Source organism: Lissotriton vulgaris, chromosome 6 (assembly GCF_964263255.1).
Source record: "Lissotriton vulgaris chromosome 6, aLisVul1.2, whole genome shotgun sequence".
Taxonomy (NCBI): domain Eukaryota; kingdom Metazoa; phylum Chordata; class Amphibia; order Caudata; family Salamandridae; genus Lissotriton; species Lissotriton vulgaris.
The window spans coordinates 867755219-867777041 of NC_141694.1; positions in this window are offsets into that span (position 1 = coordinate 867755219).

Consider the following 21823-nt stretch of genomic DNA (forward strand, 5'->3'; position numbering starts at 1 on the left):
GGGGGCGAGTGTTATAGACAGATGGAGAGGTAGAGATGGTGTCCCAGACGTATATGAACTCGTAGTGAAAAACTCTAATCATTGGTTACTCACATATGAGGAGAGGAGCTATCACAAAAAAGTAAGGTTTAAGACCTTGGTGGCCGCAAGATCAGTCTGGTCTGGGATAAGGAGAAAATTAAAACTAGGGAGAATTAATTATTATACCCCTCTGTATGGGAACCCATCACTGCCGGGGGTATTTCACTACCCAGTTATGAGGGGCTGGGATGCATTAGGGGTTAAAACTATCGGGGACCTTATAGGGGCAACCGGTCTGATCTCTTTTGAGCAGGCACAATGCTTATATAACCTAGGGCGTAGAGACTTCTTTAAGTACCTACAAGTGAGGTCAGTTCTGTTAAAGAAACAGGGAGGAGACATGAATTTTCAAAGAATCGAACTGCTGGAATGTGTAAGGGATGAAGGGGAAACGTCCATCTCGCAATTATACGAAGAAATTTGTAAACATAAAAAGGATGATTGTGATAGAATGTATGAGAAGTGGAGAGACAAACTAGGTCTAACAGGAAATGAGTTAGAGAAGTCATTAAAACTGTCAAATTCGGTCTTAAGAGTGGCAAATTTACAATCTCAACACTATAAGACTATGTACGAACTTTATTACACTCCTCATAAAATAGCGCAGTGGGGGGGAAATAACGGGGGCATCTGTCCGAGATGCCAATCCATGCAAGCAGATACAATTCACATGTTTGCATCATGCCCCTCTCTGGATATATATTAAAAATCTTTGGAACAATTTTTCACCGATTCTCTGGGGATACATTTAACTTTGACAGATGAAGTTATGATTTTGGGTGTAGTGAGGGCTGGTGTAGATGTTCTTCACCACGAGTTTCTGTATTAGCTATGACCCTTAGCAGACTATGCATAGCCACACTCTGGAAGGATCCTAACCCCCCAACATTACAGCAATGGATTTCTCGTGTACTGGCCATATATATCTTAGAAATGGCCCTATATGAAAAAAGAGGGAGGGGAAAAAAAGAGGCCGGACGGAGGATATGGGCCCCAATAATTGAATGGAAAAGGAGACTGGGAGAGATTTAAGATGAATTAGGGGGACAGCCAGACGCAATTAAGATTATATGATATTTCTTAATGATGGCTTTCTATTGTTTCTGAGATGATTTTTCCCCATTTTTTAGCTTACTCTACCCAGTCTAAAGCTCTTTGTGTTTTTGGAAAAAATGCTTTATTTGTTTTTATACTTGATGATAATGCTTTCTGAATTGTAAGATTTTTTATTTCTTTGTTTCTGTTTCTCTGGCAATGTATTATGAATTTGTAATTCTGATGTTGATGGAAAAATAAAAAATATTAAAAGAAAAAAAAGGTAAGGATTGGAAAATGCAAAGAAGCATCCTGCTTCTGTCTTTAAAAAACATTACATGATAACTGGAAGCAAAAAGATAAAGAAAACTAATGGTGAATGCTTCTTTGATGTATTCAAGTATGCAGCCACTGAGGATATTCTTTACAGCAACAAGAATGTGGCACTTTGCACAGTGAGTAACCACATCCCTCATTTCTCTGCAGGCAGCTGGAATTGTGATACCTGTAGCTGATGATGGTTCTCCCAAGGGTGCTGTAGAGGTAGACTGTCCTGCTGCACCTGTTTTCTCCCACATCATCTGGTTGTAGACCCTTTAATTAATTGTTTTTATGTGCTTCCACATGGAACTTGGACAATGTGAATACTTCTCTGCAGTGCCTCTGGATAACTGCTTGCCACAAATAATGCATCACACACATTTTGCTCCTACCTTCTTTTTCACAGAAGGTAGTGTAAATTGTTTCTAGAAATCCCTTTCTTTTCTTTGAGGTGGTGTATCTTCCTCCTCATCAGGTTGTGGATGTTCATCCTGACAGTAGGTGTAGTTTCAGCCATTCTGTAAAAGCAGATCACCCCTGGTTCTCAATCCTCTTTCCACAAAATTCACTGGAGAACTAATTGTTTTGGGGTGTGGATTTCCATGTCCATGGGTGGCATCCTCAAATATCCAATCAAAAGACAAGGTTTGGGTGTGGTTTTATGCAAATTCGCGAATCCGATGCATAGATTTGTGAAACTTGTGAAATGGGTAACTTTGTTGAAAAACAGATATAAGGTAGTTTATATATTCTTGTAAATATGTTTACACTGATGTAATTAATGAAAATGGACAGCTTTAAATATTTTAAATACCTTTTAACATTTTTGGTGAATCTGTAGATTTGGACTTGCAGATTCATTCCGATCACGTGATCGTGATTAAAAAACATACAGTAGTAGCCCGTCTATTTTTTTGTACCTGCAAAGGTACTGCAGTATCTAAAAAATAATTGGAAACAAAGCAATTTGTCTAATTACATAAATAAATATATTTTACATTAAGTACATATGTGATTTTTATGTTTTTATATAAATATGAAGTATATTTATAAAAAAAGAATGTCTGCAGTTAAACAAAATTAAATTAAAAATCTAAATAATTTGTAGAACAATTAGTATTAAAAATAAACCTTAAGAAATTAACTACAAAAACTGAATCATTATGGGTACATAACACTTTAGAAATTAAATTTGAAAAGACTTTGAAATTCACTGAAAAAAACAAATGTTAGGATCAGATTACACTCATACAATGCCAGTAAAATTCAGCAGTTATAGTTATCTGAGCTAAGAATAACTTAAGCCCCCACAATGCACTGCTTATGACCGCACATATTGCAGCACTCATGACATGTTCAGTCACATTACTGATGATATCATCCACAGACCCTTACAACCATTAAAGTCTACTAACTCACCCATCAAGCTAGTCACACATCCACTCACTGAGCCATACAGGCACTAACACAGCCACCCACTCCCACATGAAGCTACTCACACAACCACTCACACACAAATACCACAGCTTACACAGCCACACACTAACCCATACAGCTACTTTCACACCCACTTATTTAATAATACAGCCAGTCACTCACCATTAATGCCTATCAACACAGGCATTCACTCACCCACACAACTACTCTCATATGCACTCACACAACCACTTACATACCCATCCACACACCCATAAAACCACTTATATCCACTCACTCACCCAAATAAACAATTACACAAACATTCATTCTCTAATACAGCCACTCACATACCCACTCAGTTAACCAAACACCCACTCAAACAGGTACTCACTCCCCCATACAGCCACTCAAATATACATTCAGTTACCCATACAGCCAGTCACACACCCACTCACCCACCAATACAGTTACTCACACACACCCACATATTCACCCATGCAGCCACTCACATCCACTCAGACACCCATACAGCCTCCCACTCTCACATGAATATACACAATCACAAAACCACTCACATGATATATGTTAGAAATATTATCACTCATTAGTAGTACACAAAGTATACTAATTGAAGTACCTTAGAATATATGTTTAATGCGCATAAACGTTTATACTCACAATCACTGGATGATATAATCAGTGATGTCAATTTGGATGTCATCAGTGTGTCATCAGTGATGGCACTGACCATGTCATGAGTGATGTAGTGTGTGAGGTCATAAGCAGTGCATTGCGGGGACGTAATTTAAGGTTAGGTCAGGTCACTATAACTGCTGAATTTCTGTGGTTTTGTGTTTGTAAACTCTGAACCTAACTATAATGTCCCTTTAACCTTTGGTTTTTCTCAGTGAATTTCTAAGGATTTTTTCTAACATTATTTGCTAACTATAACGTCCCTGCAACCTTGGTTTTATTCAGTGAAAATATATATTTATATTCACAAAAAAACAAAGGTAACAGGGACGTTATAGTTAGGTTCAGATTTTACACTTGCAAAACCATAGAAATTCAACTCTTATTGTAATAGCTTGCACCCACACCATGCACAGTATTTTCATCAATAATTTTCCTGCAAATGTTACAGTGATATTATCAATGATGTCATAGAAGATGTCATGACTGATGTAATATCTGTGTTAATTAGCAGTGTATGGCGAGGGCATGAGTTATAGTTACCATAGGGCACAAGTTATAGATACTTGAAAAAACTCTATCTTTAATAGCTGAATTTCTATAGTTTTGTGCATGTAAAATATGAACCTAACTAAAATGTTCATGTAACTTTTGTTTGTTCAGTGAATTTCAAAGGTCTTTTAAAATTCTATTTCCTAAATATAACATCCCTGTAACCTTTGATTTTTTCAGTGAGTTTCTAGGTATTTTTATTTTAAGTAGGATGGCCATTGTTATTCATGGTGGGGGGTTGGATACAGGGCTTGGCGTGGCATTGTGGGCCCCATGAAGCTTGCTGCTACTTCCACCTCAGTCTTGCCATCCATTGTCCAAGTCCATGCCCGTGCTCCTTTGTTACAACACTGTGTGGAAGTTGTTCTGTCTTTGCCCTTCCCACCTGCCCTGATCAGTTAGTTTCCTGCTTCAGCCATCTCCTGTGAACCTCTGTTTTCAGAGTCCATTCACCAGCACCCTCCCTCCTGCTCTGCATGGTCCAATGTGCTGCCATTGCCCTCTATTAAGTTTGATGTCCCTGCCCACTCCTGTTCTCCATTGCCCAATTATATGCCCTATCATTTCCCCCTGGTTATCCTCTGTGCTTAGCTTGCTGTCCCCACCCACCTTCCCCCTTTCCTCTGGCACATGGGTGCATGCCCCTGCCCCCTCCTTTTTGTCCACCATATTTCATTGATCTGATACTGCCCCTCCTATCTACTGCTAGTGTCCTATTGAGATGCCATTGCTCCCCCACCTGTATAACATGGTCAGATGGCTGCTGCATGTCCCTGCCACCTCTAACCTGCCTGTCTGAGTTCCATACCCCATTCCCCTCCCTCCTGTCCTCCATGGTCCATTTTGCTGCCACTCCCTTCTAATATCCATTCTCTGCGGTGCTGCAACTTCTCCTCCAGCCTGTCCTGTATGGTCTGTTGTGAAGCCCTTTACCCTGTGCTCTCATGTCTGCATGTTTCTGCCACCTTCAACCTGTCGGTCCGAGTTCCATGCTTACCCCTCCCTTCTGTCTTCCACAGTTACCCTCCTGCTTGCTATGCATGGACTTCTGTGCTGCCATACCCCTCCAACCTGCCCTGTGTGGACAGATTGCTGCCCCTGACCCCCTCCCACCATTCTTCCATTGTTATATTATGTTATGTAGTTTTGTAAAGCGCACAGATGCCCCAGCAAAGGGGCGTCCCGGCGCTAATCCTGAAGAGAAAACAGAACTGAGTTCAGGGAGAAAGAGAAACAAAAAAGGATATTTCAAGGGAATAAATTAGTTTTGATGGCTTTCCTAAATTGGAGCAACTCCTCCATTTCCCGAATATGGACTGGTAGAGTGTTCCATAATTTTGCTGCGAGGAAGCGGAAAGAACGTCCACCCGCTCTGCTTCGATTGAACCGGGGTACCTCAACCAGGTTCTGGCCAGCTGAATGTAGAGCCCATGTGGGCACATATATGTTCAGCAATGGCCCCAGCATTTTGGGGGTAGACAGTTTTAAGATTTTGAATGAGATACATAAGGTCTTGAACTGTATCCGCTTATCTACAGGAAGCCAGTGAAGTTTCCGGATAGTTGCAGAGGTAGAGCTAAAACATGGCAGACCTACTAAGGCCCTAGCAGCTGCATTTTGAATGCGTTGCAAATGGGCAATTTCCGCCTTATTAGCACCTAAAAGCAGTGAACAAGCATAGTCCAATCTGGACAGCACCGTAGATTGGACAATCAGCTGCCTGGTAGCAGGATCGAAAAATGTCAGGACCGCTTTCAGATTGCGTAGTATGCCAAAGCAGGTGGCGGCCACTTTTTTCGTTTGGGTACGGAAGCTTAGAGCTGAGTCTAACCAGACTGCCAGATTTTTCACTTCTGTCTTTGGTATATGAACTTCACCTAAAGTAGATGGCCACCAATGGTCCCCCCATAGCTCGGTATTTCTGCCAACCAGTAGCGCCTCTGTCTTAGCGGTGTTAAGTTGTAAACAGTTAGCTGTCATCCACTCTGCTACCGCGGCCAGACCTGCTTTGAATCTTACATGATCTATGGTGATACCTTCCGAAAGGGCGACCGCTAGCTGCGTATTGTCAGCGTACGACACAATGATAAGGTTCCTTGCTATGGCGACCGCAGCCAGCGGCTGAACGTAAAGATTGAACAGGGTGGGGCTCAAAGCCGAGCCCTGAGGGACACCCTGCCCAATAGGATGCGCCCTGGAAAGGAAGGGAGGAGTGGAAACACAAAAAGACCTGTCGGCCAGGAAAGACCTAAACCAGGCAAGAGCCATATCCGTGATCCCTGCCTCTTCAAGCCAATGAAGCAGGATCTGGTGGGAGACAGTGTCCAAAGCGGCACTGAGATCCAATAGGATCAATGCCGCCATTTGACCATGGTCAAGAGTGGACCGAAGATGCTCCGTCATGGCCAAGAGCGCCGTCTCCGTGCTATGGCCAGCGCGAAACCCATGCTGAGTTTCATCCAGAGTGTCATTGGCATTTAAAACGTTAGTAAGAATTGAGTTTACATGAGCCTCAGCAATCTTCACAGCCCAAGGTAGCAAGGAAATAGGCCTGAGGTTTTCGGGCTTCAAAGGGTCTAAGGTGGATTTTTTAAGTATAGGGGAGGCCCATGCTTGCTTCCACTTGACTGGCACAGTAGCAGCTGAAAAGGAGGCATTAATAAGACTATGTAACAGAACCAAACAGTACAAAGAAGAGTCTCTGAATTGGGCAGGCTTGAGGGGATATGCGGGGAGCCAGATTTAATATGCCTAGTTAACTTATCAAACTCCTCCTCAGAGATTTTGGGAATAACTGATAGTTTAGAGACAGGACTAAGTCTTGTGGCCGAGGTACAGCGAGGCCCCATCACAGGGGTGAAAACTTGATAGATGCCCCGGATCTTCTCCACGAAAAAGGAGGCCAAGTCTTCGCACTGGGCCGCCGAAGTGGAGATATTATTAGCAGATTTTTTTGTGCTGAGTTCTTTAAGAATCTTAAAGATAACCTTAGCAGGATTAGAGCTAATTTTTATTTTGGAGGCATAATATTCCGCCCGAGTCCTGCAGATGGCTTTATGATATATCTTAAGCTCTTTGAGATAGCACATCTTTTTCTCAGAGGAGTAATCTTTCCTCCATTCACGTTCGCATCTTTTACAGATCTTCTTAAGGCCCGCCAAGGTATCATTGTACCAAGGATTGGCGTCCTGCGTGCGCCCTTTAACCCACGTGGCTGGAATAAGTCTATCCAGTGCCCGGGTTAACCATGTGCAAAAAGAGTCATAACCTGTCTCAATATCCGTAAAAGGGCCCAATGGATCAGATTCCAGAAGTGCATGAAAATCCACTAAGCGAAGCTTACACCAGGATCTTTTGCGCATGGCTCTTTGAGTTTTACACATGTTAGGGGTAGAGATACAAAAAGTCAGCTCTACTAAAAAATGATCTGACCAAGCTATAGGTGTAGGGATAGTGGTACTGGACAATTCGAGATTCGTAAAAATCAGATCCAACACATGGCCTCCATTATGGGTGGGGCCTTTAACTAATTGAAAGAGCTGAAAGGCGGCTAGATCCGCAATCTAAGTACGTATCGTCAGGTCGTGTTCCAATTCAAAATACAGATTAAGATCGCCAAAAATACTAAAGTTAGCTGACCCCACAGCAAACGCTTCTACAGTCTCCAAAAGAGAGATGTTGAACCCGCACATGGGTCCAGGGGGCCTATATATTAATATCCCTGAAAAGGTGAAGAGGGTGTTAATAGTGATGTTAAAATATCTGCATTCACCACCTTTCATATTAATCTTCTCAAAAAGGCAGGGATAGGCCGATCTTGTGATCACAGCGATACCGCCACCTATGGAAGCCCTATCTATCAAAGTGATCGAGTATTCAGGGGGTAGTGCTAAGTTCGGAATGATCGTGAGGTTGTCCCTCATCCATTAGGAAGAGGATATCCGGAGATTCATCCACTATGAGATCGAATATTTCACCATGGTGTTTCGGTAACGATCTCACATTCAACTGAAGCACCTTTAATCGTTGCTGTAAGGGAGATTTAGAATAGGCTCCTATGGTAGTAGGAGTAGGGAGACTAAATTGATCACAAATACACATTACCGGGTCACTCATGGGATCAAGGGGGGCCAAACAACCTTGAGGCTTAGAGGGGCGCAGACTAAGCAACTCCTTTCTAGAGTAGAGTCCATTTTCCGGTAGATTTTGACCAGCATCTCTGGCGAGAGGCTCTGGACTGGCATGGACGGGCGCAGACGGGCTTGCCTTTGGCGCGCCTTCGGCGTGCCTGCTGTGCCCGCCCGCTGCGCGACGGAGTCCAATGCACATTTTATGGGGCGAGAGGAGGGCGGGAGGATATAAACCACTGGTCTGCAACTCTCAGAGTCCCCCCAAGATGGCGGCTTGCCCCTCTTCAATCCGGGGTCAGCAGCTAATCAGCTGCGCAAGGATCAGGGGTCGGGATGCAGTGGAACTAGGGTAAATCAGCCCCTTGGACGTGATGCAGGTAATAAATGCGCTAGTGCAATTTGCAGAATAAAAACACAACACTATTTGAAATTAGCAGTTTCTAAAATACAATCTGCCGGCTTCCGCCTCAGGAGAGTTTCACCACAGGATTGTCTGTGTGTATGCCATTATAGTCACATTGTTGACCTGCATGGTGTGTTGCACTTCCAGTGCCCATCCCACCTGCTCTCCATGGTTAGCTTGCTGCTCCTGCCCTACCCCTTAGCCCCCTGCGATTTATTTTCCATGTGCAGGCCCCATCAACTCCCTCTTGCCTTATCTGGTCTACTGTTGTGCCTCTGCCCGCTCCCTCCTACACTTCGCGGTCTGTTTTTCTGCAAATGTCTCTAATGTCGTCTGATACGGTAAAATTGCGGCCCTTGTCTCTTTCCCTTCTGCTCTCCGGATGTCCATGTTCATTGCCCAGTTTCCTCCATATTGCTTTTCCTGGCGCGTTCTGCTGCACTTTCATCCTGCTTGTCCTGTGTGGTGTATTGTGCTGCTGCAACCCCTGACGCCTGCCCTGTAAGGTCAGATTGGTGCCCCTGCCCATCTCCCTCCTGCTCTCTGTTAGCTGAGTCCATATCCCTACCCCATTGCTCCTGCCCTCCGTGATCAAATGTACCATACTTACCAACATTTTGAACCTGGTAAGAGGGAGATTTTAGAAGAAAAACCAGGAGAATTGATTTTCCTCATTGACTTACATTGAAAAAGATAAGATTTTAGGCAGGCGACAGATAAACTAAAGCCCTTTTGTGCACAAAAACAATTGGAGTCTCTTGCCTGAATCTGATTTATTTGCATGTATGGTTGTACTGCCTTTTCCCTCTACCCTGAATGGTCTGTTATATTTCCACTGCCTTTCTTGTCTGTCCTGCATGGTTGGTTTGTTGCCCCAGCCCCCCTATCTTCTGCCTCCATTGTCCGCTTTGCTGCCACTGCCCCTCGCACCTGCCCAGCATGGGCAACGTGTTGCCTCTGCACCCTCCTCCCTGCCCTCAAATATCCAAGTCTTTTCTCCTGACCTCTGCCTCCCCACAGTATTCTAATGAACAACTAGAATGCTAACATTCCGCCTGTATTACAAAAGTGTGGCACGTCAGATGTTATCTTGATTTAACCAAAATTGTAATACCTAAAGCATTTGTTTTAGAAATTATAAAAATTAGAGGATATTATTCCCTTAGAAATAATGGTTGGTACTCAAAAAACTAAAATGAAGAGATATTTTCTTAGTTGATCACGTGATTATATGTTAGACTTAGGGGAGAGAATGTGGCATTACTGCAAGAGCTGCAGACTTTGCAACTAGATGTAGATGTAGATAGCGTATTTGCATAGATTTCAAAAAACGTTGCAATATGATAAAAAAGCGGATACTATCATTAATACATATAATGCTAATAAAAAGAAATGTACACATTCATATTTCTTAAAAACTATGGTGACTGAGAAGTAGCTAATCGTAAATGTTCTTTTTTGCTTTAGTGCATGTTATAGGGAGCAATATTCTCAGTTCCAACCCGCTTCTTCCCATCGTGCCTGATGCCAAGGCTGAAGCAAAATGCTCTTAGTGCAAAAAGAGTTTAGGTGCTTATCAAAGTGTTGATCCCATATTTCAAGCCAGCATAATTTACTGGTTGTAGGTGGCGTCTATCAGAGCTAATGCAATAATGCCCCCTTTCAAATTGCGGTCTGCATAGTAAATTAAAGTGAAATTGTTCCAAGGAGACTGTCCTTTGTCAAGTTCACATGCTTTGTACTGCCATATTTTTTTCACCAGTCACAGGAACTTCACTAGACAGCAATTGAGCTGTGGGTCACCAGGCGCAAATCAGGCCAGCAATTTTCAACCACTGAGAAAAGAAAAACATTTTCTAATATGTATTAATCAAAGTGCCATTGCATATAACTTTTAACTCAGAAACCACAACCGTTGAAACCACAGGATTTGAACACATAACCGTTAGGGAAAAAGTCAGGGACTTTAACCACTAGGGTCACAGTGACTCAAGAGTAATATGCATAAAATCTTATATATGACATCCAAATCAAACACTCCAGTGTATGCAGTGCCATAGGTTAGAGTTTACCTATGTTGACATCATTGGCAGTGTTTTTTGTTTAAATTGTTTTAATTAAACTTTTTGCACATTTATTAGTAAAACATACAGTCGGAACAGCAGTCATGTAATAGATAGAAAAAGGAGGGGAGAAGATTAATTGCCAGTAGCAAGGTACATTTTGACTAGTAATAACATGGTAATGAAAATTCAGACTGCATTAGTTACATCAAGGCTAGTGACAATGTCACAGGAAAGACAGTGTGGTGCTGACAAATCCCAGCATTGGGAAGTATGCAAGGAATGCAGGCAATAAAACATACAGTCAGGGTATTACTCATGTAACAGATGGAGACAGAAGAGAAAATCGAATGTCAGCGACAAGACACTCTTGGACTGATAACTACATGACAATGATCATTCAGAGTGCATGGATTAAATCAAAGCTTGTGGCAGTATCCCAAGAAAGACAGAGTGATGTTGACAAGTCACAGCATCATGAGAGCATTGCAGTTCAAATGTAACCTAGGACACAGGATACAACAAAATGAGAACAACGAAGGCGATGGAAGGATAGGGTAGAGTCGCGCAAGAACTGCCGCCATAGCCAGATTTGCCGGAGGACCTCAAACACCTCTAAGACTCAGTGGCAGCGGGGTTTTGTGGCAGAGGGGCAGTGGTGATCTGAGAGTCAGCATTAGTCTGCAGTCGCGTCAGTGGGGGAGGTACTCTGTGTAATAATCCTCTGTGACGCAGGTGAGGATTCCATGTCTGTGTCTGTCCCCAAAAGTTTGGAGACCATCGCATCCCATTGAGGTGCAGGGGGAACATAGAATGCCAAGTAGGTCTTCTCTGCGTAGTACCGCACCTTCTGCCCTTGCCCATTTGGATAGGGATCGACTCCAAGCAAGAGGGTGAGGTGGTAAGGGGGATTTCCACTGCTTGGTGATCAAGCGTATGAGTGCTATTAGTCCCATGTATAGAAACCGCGTGGCAGCTCTATAATTCTTGTTTCTGCTAAAGAGGTGCAGTACATGGGCTTCCCAGGTCGGGGGAATGGTGCGGGATGTGCAGCTTATGAGGGTAGTTGTCACGATGTTCCAAAAGTCAGTCAGGACTGAGCAACCCCAAAGCATATGTATCAAGTCGGCATCCGATTGTCGTCAGCAGGGGCAAGCTGCATCTATGCGGAGGAAATACCTGTTTATTTGGGCTGGGGTAAGGTAGGCCTGATGTAATATGAAAAATTGTATCTGCAGGAATCGTGGATTCCGACGGGCAGCCAACCATTCCCTATCTGTAAACTCTCTACCCAGGGTCTCCTCCCAGTGAAGTCGAAGTCGAGTGAGATCTGTTTCTGTGTGCTGTCAAAGCGAGGATGCGAACCAGTGCATGAGGTGTCTTCCCATCAACAACACGTGAAGTTATTGCAAAGTGTGGTGCATGGGAGGTTCCTGGGTGAGCTCACCCCATTTGGATGCTAATGAAGCTATGAGTGTTCTGTGTGATAAGAACTGCCCAGGATGTATATTCTCCCCTATTATAAGGTCCTGAAATGAAGAGAGCCATCTTGAAAGAGGTCCCCCACATCTTGTACCCCCTCCGAAGTCCAGTGATGTAACTCTGCTGCGGTCATGTAAGTGTCCCCCCGTGGAGTTCCCAACAGTGGGATGGAGGGTGAGTATGGAATGGTGGTTCTGGTGAGGAAAAGACATCTGTGAAAATATCTGGAGGTCTAAGCGCGGACCAGGGATGGAAGATCTGGAGTAGAGTTTTCAGTAGCAGCGGGGGTCGCAGGGAGGCCAGGTCTAGTAGGTAATGGGAGGACACCCAACTGGTGATCCATTGCAGCTGGGAGGTCAGGTAGTAATGCTCAAAACTGGGCACCACGAGGCCGCCCAGTTCCCTAGGCAGATAAAGTTTTCCCATGGACACCCTATGGAGCGAGGGCCCCCATATGAAATCTCACACTACTCTTTCCCATTGCTTGAAGAAGGGGGGGAAATGATGAGGGATAGAGTGGCAAAATAATAAAAGAAGGTGGGGAAGGACCACCATTTTAACCAGAGCGATTTTACCAGAGATCGCTAATGGGAGAGTTTTCCAGAAACCCATCTGGGATCGAATTGCAGAGGTAGCACGGACAATGTTTCCGTCAAAGAGGTCAGCCTTGGTGCAATAAATCCGGTAACCTAAGTAACGGAAAGGGTCAGTGCACCAGGCAACCGGAGTCCCCCCAAGTGTATATCCCAGATCTGGAGTGTCCCCCATATTAACAGGTCATCGGTGTAGAGCGAAATGGTGTGTACTCCATCACCTAGTTCAATTCCCATATCAACTTGCATGCGGATATGAGCTGCCAGTGGCTCCACCGCTACCGCAAATAGTAGCGGGGGCAACGGGCATACCTGCCGGGTCGCACTCAAATCTGATCCGAAATATATGGGCCTGTTCGAACCCGACAGAAGGATTACCATATAACACTTGCACTAAGCCTAGGAAGTAGGGGCCAACTCCAAAACTAACCAAGGTAGCAAATAGGATGTTCCATGCTAGTGAGTTGAAGGCCTCCTCAAGGTCTAATACCATTACCGAAGCGTGGCCCGCCGGTTAGGGCATATTCCACCACTCTAAAGTAGCGGCTCAAATTCAGGGCCGTGCTAAGCTGCGGAAGAAAACCGTTCTGGTCAGAGTGTACCAGATCAGGGACTAGCGGGACCAGACGGTAGGCCCAAATTTTTGCCAGGATCTTATAATCCGAATTTAATATAGCGATCTGTCGGTAGAAGCCAGGGGATGTGGGGTCCTTACCAGGTTTTAACAACGATACCACGTTAGCGGTACGCATGGTGGGGGTGGGGGGGGCAGGGTCCCTTCTGAGATTGCCTCCAGAAACACTGAGTGTAGTTGTGGTACCAGGTGTTCTGCGTAAGTTTAGAAAAAATCTGTTGGGAGTCCGTCCAGCCCTGGAGTTTTACCCGAGGACAAGGCACGTAATGCATCTTGTATTCCGTCTTCAAGTGTAGGAGAGTCCAGTTCCAGGGACTGGTCCACCTACAGGGTGGGTAACTCTACTGTGTCCAGGAAGGATCCTGCGTCATGCGTGTTACCTGTCAGAAGGGTGTCATACAGACGAGTGTAGTGTTCAGTCATCAGTGTGTGTATGTCTCCCTGGGTGCTACATTCTCGACCAAGATCACCAGGTAAGAAATATATGGGGCACTGGGGATGTTCCTGTGTAATCAAATAGGCCAGCAGTCTCCCCACTTTGTCTGCAGTCGAGTGGGAGTGGATCAAGTGTGCCAAATAGTTATGACTGCGCAGGCGGTCCAGAAGTGCCGCTCATTTGGTATGAGCAGCATCGATATTTTGCTGTTTCACTGGGTTGGTGACAACCTGTGATTCGAGTAGTAGTAACCGTCCTTCAATGTGGGTCAATGAGGTGTCTAACTGCCTGAGAATACTCCAAGTCTGTCCCAGACAATGACCCCTAACCACCACCTTAAAGGCCTCCCACTCAGTAAGGACCGAGTCCACGGAGCCGGTATGAATCGCAAAATAGTTTGCTATTGCTGACTCCAGTGAGCTTTGGAAGAGGGGGTCCTCCAGAGCAGTGGTCTGTAAGCGCCAGGTCGGAACCGGTGGGGGTGGTTCCTCCCAGGCCAGGTGCATCAACAGGGTATTATGATCGGAGTGTGTCCGACCAAATAATCTGTCTCTTGATTCAAGGGGAGGAGGGCTGCGGATGCAAGTATGCGATCAAGGCGCACGTGTAGCTTATGAACTGGGGAATAGAAGAAGTATACCATGGAGTGAGGATGACGTTCCCGCCAGACATCTGAAAGGGCCCAGTTACCTAGCCATGCGTTCAAAAGGCGAGCGTTGGAGGAGGCTGTAGTACTAGTGAGGGGGGAGGAACGGGCAAGGGAAACATCAAGTACTGTATTAAAATCCACGCCAACATCATTGACAGTGTTGAATGGAAGGAAAGAGAGAGAGAACAAGAAAGCAAGACAGGGGGATAGACAACTTATGTATTCTTTGGGGTAAGACATAGTTATAAAGAGAGATACTCAAACAAGGAGAGAAGAAAATGAATCCAATATTTATCAAAGAAAGTGCCATTGCCTATAAATTTTAACTCAGAGACCACAAACTTTGAACCACCGTGATATGAACATATAACCTTTGGTGTAAGAGTCAAAGACCCTAACCACTAGGCCATGGTGACTCAAGTGATCTGCATGAAAATGTTTATATGACATTTGAATCAAACACTCCAGTGTATGCAGTGCCATAGGTTAGAGTTCACCTATGTTGATATCATTGACAGTGTTGAATGGAAGGAAAGAGGGAGAGAGAGAGAAAAAGAAAGTAAGACTGAGGGAGAGAGAAGATATGTGTGAGAAGGTGGCCTGGTATATGCTGTCCACTAATTAAAGTGGGCTCCTTGCACCAGCCCAAACAGCACTTATTGTGATTTAAAAGGTGAAAGATAACCTTAGAAAGCTATCCAAGTGGTAGCTGTGGGGAGTAAGCCTTTAGGCTTAGTCTTGAAGGAATGATAAGCAGCTTGTTTTACCAGAATGCAACCTTAAAGTATTGGGTAAATAAAAGGAGAACCACACAGTAGTTATAAAAATATTTATTTATTAATATAACACTCTCTAGTATGACACAGTATCATCTACACAAAGATACTCACAAAGCACACGCTACTATATCACAGAAACAATAGTAAATAACACAACTATACAGTGGGCCCCAGGAGGGGACCAACCCATATACTAAAATAGTGCTATAGGAACCACAACTCGAGTCAAGACTGTATCTAGAGGATGTAGAATCGCTGGGACCCCAAGGAACCACCAAAGATGCGTAGGTAAGGATGCCACGGAGGATGGCTGCAGTGAGACAACATTACTGTGTGCTACATACAATTCCACGGGAAAGTCGCTGTTGAAGTTTCAGAGTTTGAGGACCCTTCCCATGGGACTTTGAAGAAACCCTGTGGCAGATAGGAGGTTGGAGAGCCATTCCATCCATGGATACCATATACCAGAGTTACCTATCCCAGGGGAGCCGGGTGCAAAGGTCCAACATGGTGTCGGAAATCGCTGTCGAACCCAAAGAAGGACTTCAAAGAAGAGCTTCTGCTGGATGGAAGAAAAGTGTCTGTTTGCAATCTAAAGGTGGATTCTTGTCGAAGGGTATCTGAAGGCAGGGGGGACAGAGTCTGGGTCACTTCAGAGCGACTAGGGGATCGGTAGATGAATGCCCATTGATGCTGGGTGCTTCAGGTGCATTGAGCAGTCCTTGACTCTGCATCTACAGGGACCAGGAGACATCGAGGACTACCAGGAGCTGGATACAAGCTGTCCCACGAAGGAAGTCGAGTACTGAGGGGTCGATGTCCGGCTAGAGCATCAACCAGCTTTGACAATGTCAACCCATGCAGAAGGTCAAGGAATGTTACGGTTCAGGCTAGCAAGGTCCAGGAGACTCACCAAGCTAAGGGGAGCCAGGACAGGCCTGGATCACCAGGGGAGCCCAAGAAAACCAGAGTTGTCCCTCAAGTAAACCCACAGGCTGGAGACACAGGAGTCGTGAAGGGACTTTGAGCAGCTTCACAAAGCAACAGCCCATGGAGCACTCGGTGCAAGGAGGTCAAAGGTATTTGTAGGAAAAAGGGCCATAGGACACGGCTATTCTCAGCCCAGCGCACTTGTTTGGGAAACTCCAACAAGCATACGGAACTGCAAATGTACGCGGTGCACAGGAGTTCAGTTATTGCAGCCCCCACAAGGGATTCTGACCTCAAACTTGGTGAGAGGACATCTCGGGCCTCGAGGGATGTAGAAACCCACCTCCTGTGTTGCTGGAGCCTTTGAGGTCCATCGGAGCTCAGTATCAGGAGAACGGACAGCTGTGTTGTGGTGCCTGCAATTGCAGGGGAATAAGTCCTTCAGCCAAGGGAGATATCTTTGGTTGTCCTCAATGCTCCACAGGTCCTGCATGGATCATGTGTGGTGAACGGGCACACATAATGCTTCAGACTGAGAGGGAGACGAAGTTGGGTCCAAACGAAGTCCAGCGAAGTCCAGAGTGTCCAGTCGGTCGAAGCTCAGTGGTGTCTGGTTAATCTTGCCCACATCGAATCTAGGGTCCTACAGCAAGGTAAGCCCTTAAGTACCCACCGGAGAGGGTTGGACAGATTCAGGGGACCCTCCTAGGTGAGGATTTGGACAGTGGGGAGGTTGCTCTCATGTCTTTTGTTCAGTTTCGTGCCTGTGCGAGCTGGAGCCGATGGCCCCCAGGACTGGTTTGAACTAACTAGGCACAGGGACACCAACTGTGCCACTGATGTAGACTTTCAGCCAAAGGCAACCGCACCCACCCAGGCCTAATACACTAAATCCTGTCTGGGAGGTGGTCACACCTCCCTGTGACAGGATGCCTATTGTTCTGCCTTCCCCTGCTTGAGCTTGGCTCAAAGCAAACACAAGGAGATAATCGAGGGAGCACTCAAACTTTTCAGACATTCACCCCCAGACACCGATCTGGGTTGAACCCATCATCATTCTTTAGCTCACTTCGCCACCTCAGTTCAGACCCAGCTATATGCAAATCAGTCTTGACCCTGTGCATCATGGGAACAGTCCAGCCCGAACTGCCAAGCCAGGTCTTCCCTGAACAGGAAACAAGCATCATTGGACCGGTTTCTGGGTAACACCCTTCATCAGCCAGGCAAGCTTAAATCCAGTGGCGAAGTGAGCAAAGGACCCACATCTGGGCATACCCTGCCAACTTAGGGCGAACAAAACAAACACAAGGAGATAATGGACGGAGCACTGGAAGTTTTCAGACACTCACCCCCAGTCACAGATCTGGGTTGAATCCATCATCATTCTTTAGCTCACTTCACCACCTCAGAACAGACCCAGCTATATGCTAATCAGTCTTGACCCTGTGTCTCATGGGAACAGTCCGGCCCAAACTGCCAAGCCAGGTCTTCCCTGAACACAAAAGAAGCATCATGGGACCGGGTTCTGGGTACTAGCCTTCATCAGCCAGGCTTCCTTGATTCCAGAGGTAAAATGAGCAAGGGACTCACATCTGGGCATACCCTGCCAACTTAGGGTGAACAAAGCAAATACAAGGAGATAATGGATGGATCACTGAAAATTTTCAGACACTCACCCCCAGTCACAGATCTGGGTTGAATCCATCATCATTCTTTAGCTCACTTTGCCACCTCAACTCAGCACCAGGAGGGCAGAAATCTTTCTCTTGTCTGCAGCAATCAATTTGTGCAGTACGGAACTAGAAGTCTGGTACTGGGAGCACCAGGGACCCCACGAAGCTCGCTTCTGAAGGAGGTGGAATCATACCTCCGACACCGGTTACCGGTGTGGGAGTGTGAATCCAAAATATTTGATACCAAACACAATAGGGTTTTTATTTAGCCACTTTAGAGTTTGTGAGTATGCGGCTGCATAATGCCACTCTATATGTCGTATATGGCTCATCACTGACAACCCGGGAGAATGGACCCCGTAGGCTGGGTATCCAGCTCATGCTAGGACACTTTCTCACTTAGAACCTAGTACCCTGCTTTCAGGATTAGTAAGGCCTGCTATAGGAGTGACTTATAGGTTTTAAGTGCAGGGACCCTTAGCTATAGTAAACCTACATCTAAAGTAAGTGGCACATGCACCACCTTACACAGGCTGCAATGGCAGACCTGTAATTCCATTTTGCATGACCTCCCATGGGTGACATAATACATGCTTCAACCCATGGGAGCCCTCTGGGGTACCTATACCCGGGTACCACATACTAGGGACTGTCGAGGGTACCCCAGTATCTAATCTGGAGTGTACCTAATCACATGGCATACAGTTTAAGGAGAAAGCAGATAGACTGGGGTCCTGATCAGCAGGATCCCAGTCAGACCAGTCAAACAGTATTACACTTAGCAAAAAGTAGGCGTAACCATAAGAAGCAGATCCTACTTTCCTACTCAAATCCCCCTAAAACATAAGGAGATGAGACTAACCTTGCCCAGTTGAGTCTTCATTTTCTAGGTGGAACTATCTGGAGAGTCCATCTGCATTGGCATGGTTACTCCCAGGTCTATGTTCCACTGTATAGCCAATCCTCTGTAGGGAAATGGACCTCCTCGAAACTTTGGGGTTTTCACCCTTCATCTGTTTTAGCCATAGGAGGGGCTTATGGTCTGTCTGAACAATGACGTGAGTGCAGGTATGGCCTCAGCTTTTTCAGGGCCCAGACCACAGCAAAGGCTTTCCTCTCTTTATCTGATCAACGTTTCTCTCTGGGGTCAACCTTCTGCTGATAAAAGTTACTGGTTGATCCTGACCCTCTGCATTAAGTTGTGACAACACAGCCCCCACCCCCCTCAACTCAGATGCATCTGTTTGGACAATAAATTGTTTGGATGATTCAGGACTCTGCAGAATGGGAGCAGAGCATATGGCCTGCTTGAGATCATCAAAATACCTTCTGACAGCTAACTGTCCACTGAACTTTCTTGGGCATTCTCTTTCAAGGTAACCCAGGTACACAACCTTGCTCTGACTTATCTGGCACTTAGAAAGCCTTGATAGCGAGGCCTGCTTTCTGCAGACCCTTCAAAACATTCTTCAGCTGGACCAGGTGATCCTCCCAGGTGGAGCTAAAGACAGCTAAATCATCGAGATATGCTGCACTATATGCTTCCAGCCCTGTAAGGACTTTATTCGCCAGCCTTTGGAATGTGGCAGGTGCATTCTTCAAACCAAAGGGCATTACAAAAAAATTATAATGTCCACTAGGGATTGAAAATGCTGTTTTGGCTTGGTATCCCATCCTCAGCTATTCTGATTTGCCAGTAGCCAGCAATGAGGTCAAATGTGCTCAAGAATTTGGCTGAGGCTAAAGTATCAATAAGCTCATCAGCCCTAGGAATTGGATGAGCATCAATCCTAGGGACTGCATTGAGTCCCCTGTAGTCAACACAAAACCTCATATCTATTTTACCACCCTGGGTGTGATGTTTTGGTACCAAGACCACTGGACTAACCCAAGGGCTATCTGAGGGCTCAATAACCCCTAACTCTAGCATATTTTGGACCTCAGTCCTAATGCAATCTCTGACATGGTCTGGTTGCCTGTAAGTCTTATTTTTAACAGGTAGACTCTCACCTGTGTCCACTTCATGGGTAAACCAGGTGGTCTGACTAGGAGTCAGAAATAACATGTGTGTGTATTGATTGAGGACCTTCCTGCAATCAATCTGCTGTTGGTCAGTGAGGCTGCCTGCCAAAGACCATCAACGGACCCATCATCAGGGTTATGAGCGAGGAGATCAGGGAGAGGGTCACTCTCTTTTTCCTGTCCCTCATCAGTTGCCAAGAGCAAGCCCATTTCAGCCCTGTTTATGTAAGGTTTGAGCCTGTTCACATGGAGCACCCTGTGGGGGCTCCTGAAAGTACCGAGGTCCACCAGATAGGTGACCTATCCCTTTTCCTCAAGAATGGTATGAGGTCCACTCCAGTTATCCTGGAGAGATTCTGGGGCCACATGCTCCAACACCCACACCTTCTGACCTCTCTGTAGGCAAAGAGAAGGCAGGGCAACAGAACATACCATTTTTGCCTAAGCTTTTCTGGGAGGCCCATGATTATGCCCTTGAGGGTTTTGTTGAATCTCTCAACTAACCCATTGAATTGTGGGTAATAGGGTGTGGTGAACCTATAGTTCACTCCACACTCCTTCCACGTTGCAGTGATATACCTTTGACATGAAGTTTGTACCCCTGCCAGTTAAGACCTTCTTAGGGAAATCTACCCTGGAAAAGATTCCCAGGAGGGCCCTGGCCACCACAGGGGCTGTGGTGGTACTAAGGGGTATGGCTTATGGATACCTAGTGGCATGGCCACCACCACTAGAATAAAACTGTGTCCAGATGCTGTAGAAGGGTTCATGGGACCAATGATATCAATCCCAACCCACTCAAATCGAACCCCCGCCACAGGTAGGAGTATGAGGGGGGCCTTTGTGGTACCAGTTTACAAAACTCGTTGGTGTCCTCTGACATATGAGGCCAGTGAAAGCCTGTCCCAAGTCTTATTTTGGCCTAGATGTCCTGCTAAGGGAATGTCATGTGCCAAGGTGAGTAGGAAGCCCCTAAACTTCAGCCGTATGACTAACCTTCTGGTAGCACCAGGCTTGGGGTATTTACCCGCTAAGTAAAGGAATTCCTCATCCCAATAGAGCCTGTGGGATCCACTGACAATCCCACAATCCCAGCAGACTCAGCAGCAGCTTGCTCTCTGAGGGGTTGAAGGGAGGAGCTGGTTTGCTGCCCCAAACTCAAATCTGCCTTGGAAGGGCACCTTATTCCCAAGAACTCAACCTGATCAGGTTCTAGTTAATCTGAGACAGTTACTTCACAGGGACTGAGATCATCTCCCTCAAGAGACTGATCCTAACTATGAGTCTGTGGGAAAGACACAGCCGTACTCCTCCTGCTCCTTCTCTTGGAAGGCCTTTGGCCCATTGTTCCAGGATCTAGGGCCTGTTCAGTGTTAGTCAGTTTGGCCTGAGGCCTGGTCACAGAAAACACATCTGCAGTGATGCCCAGCATTGCTGCATGAGTCCTTAGCTCCACATCAGCCCAAGCTGAATGTTCCACATCATCGCCGAACAAACACTCCACTGGAAGGTCTGAGCTAACCACAACTTTCTTAGGGTTAGTTACCCCTCCCCAGTTGAAATTAACAACTGCCAAGGAATGGTCAGTCCTGACATTGGTAGCAGTGGTCACTTGGTACATTTCTCCAAGTATGATTTGGTCCGGGGCCACAACATTCTCTATCACTGTAGTGACACTTGCATCTGTGTCCCTGTATGCCATGGTCTCCTTACAATTGATTAAAGGCTTTTGTCTGTATTTGCCAAGATTACTGGGACTGACACATAATGTGGCAAGATCCATGCCACCATCGCAGACAAGCACAGCCTGAGATGGAATTTTGACTAAGCCAGAAACCATCTCAGAGTCCAAGGTTAACTCTGCTGATTTCTTGTTCACTGTACCACCACTTGTACTTATGCTAGGGGGCGCAGTTGCCTGAGGGGCA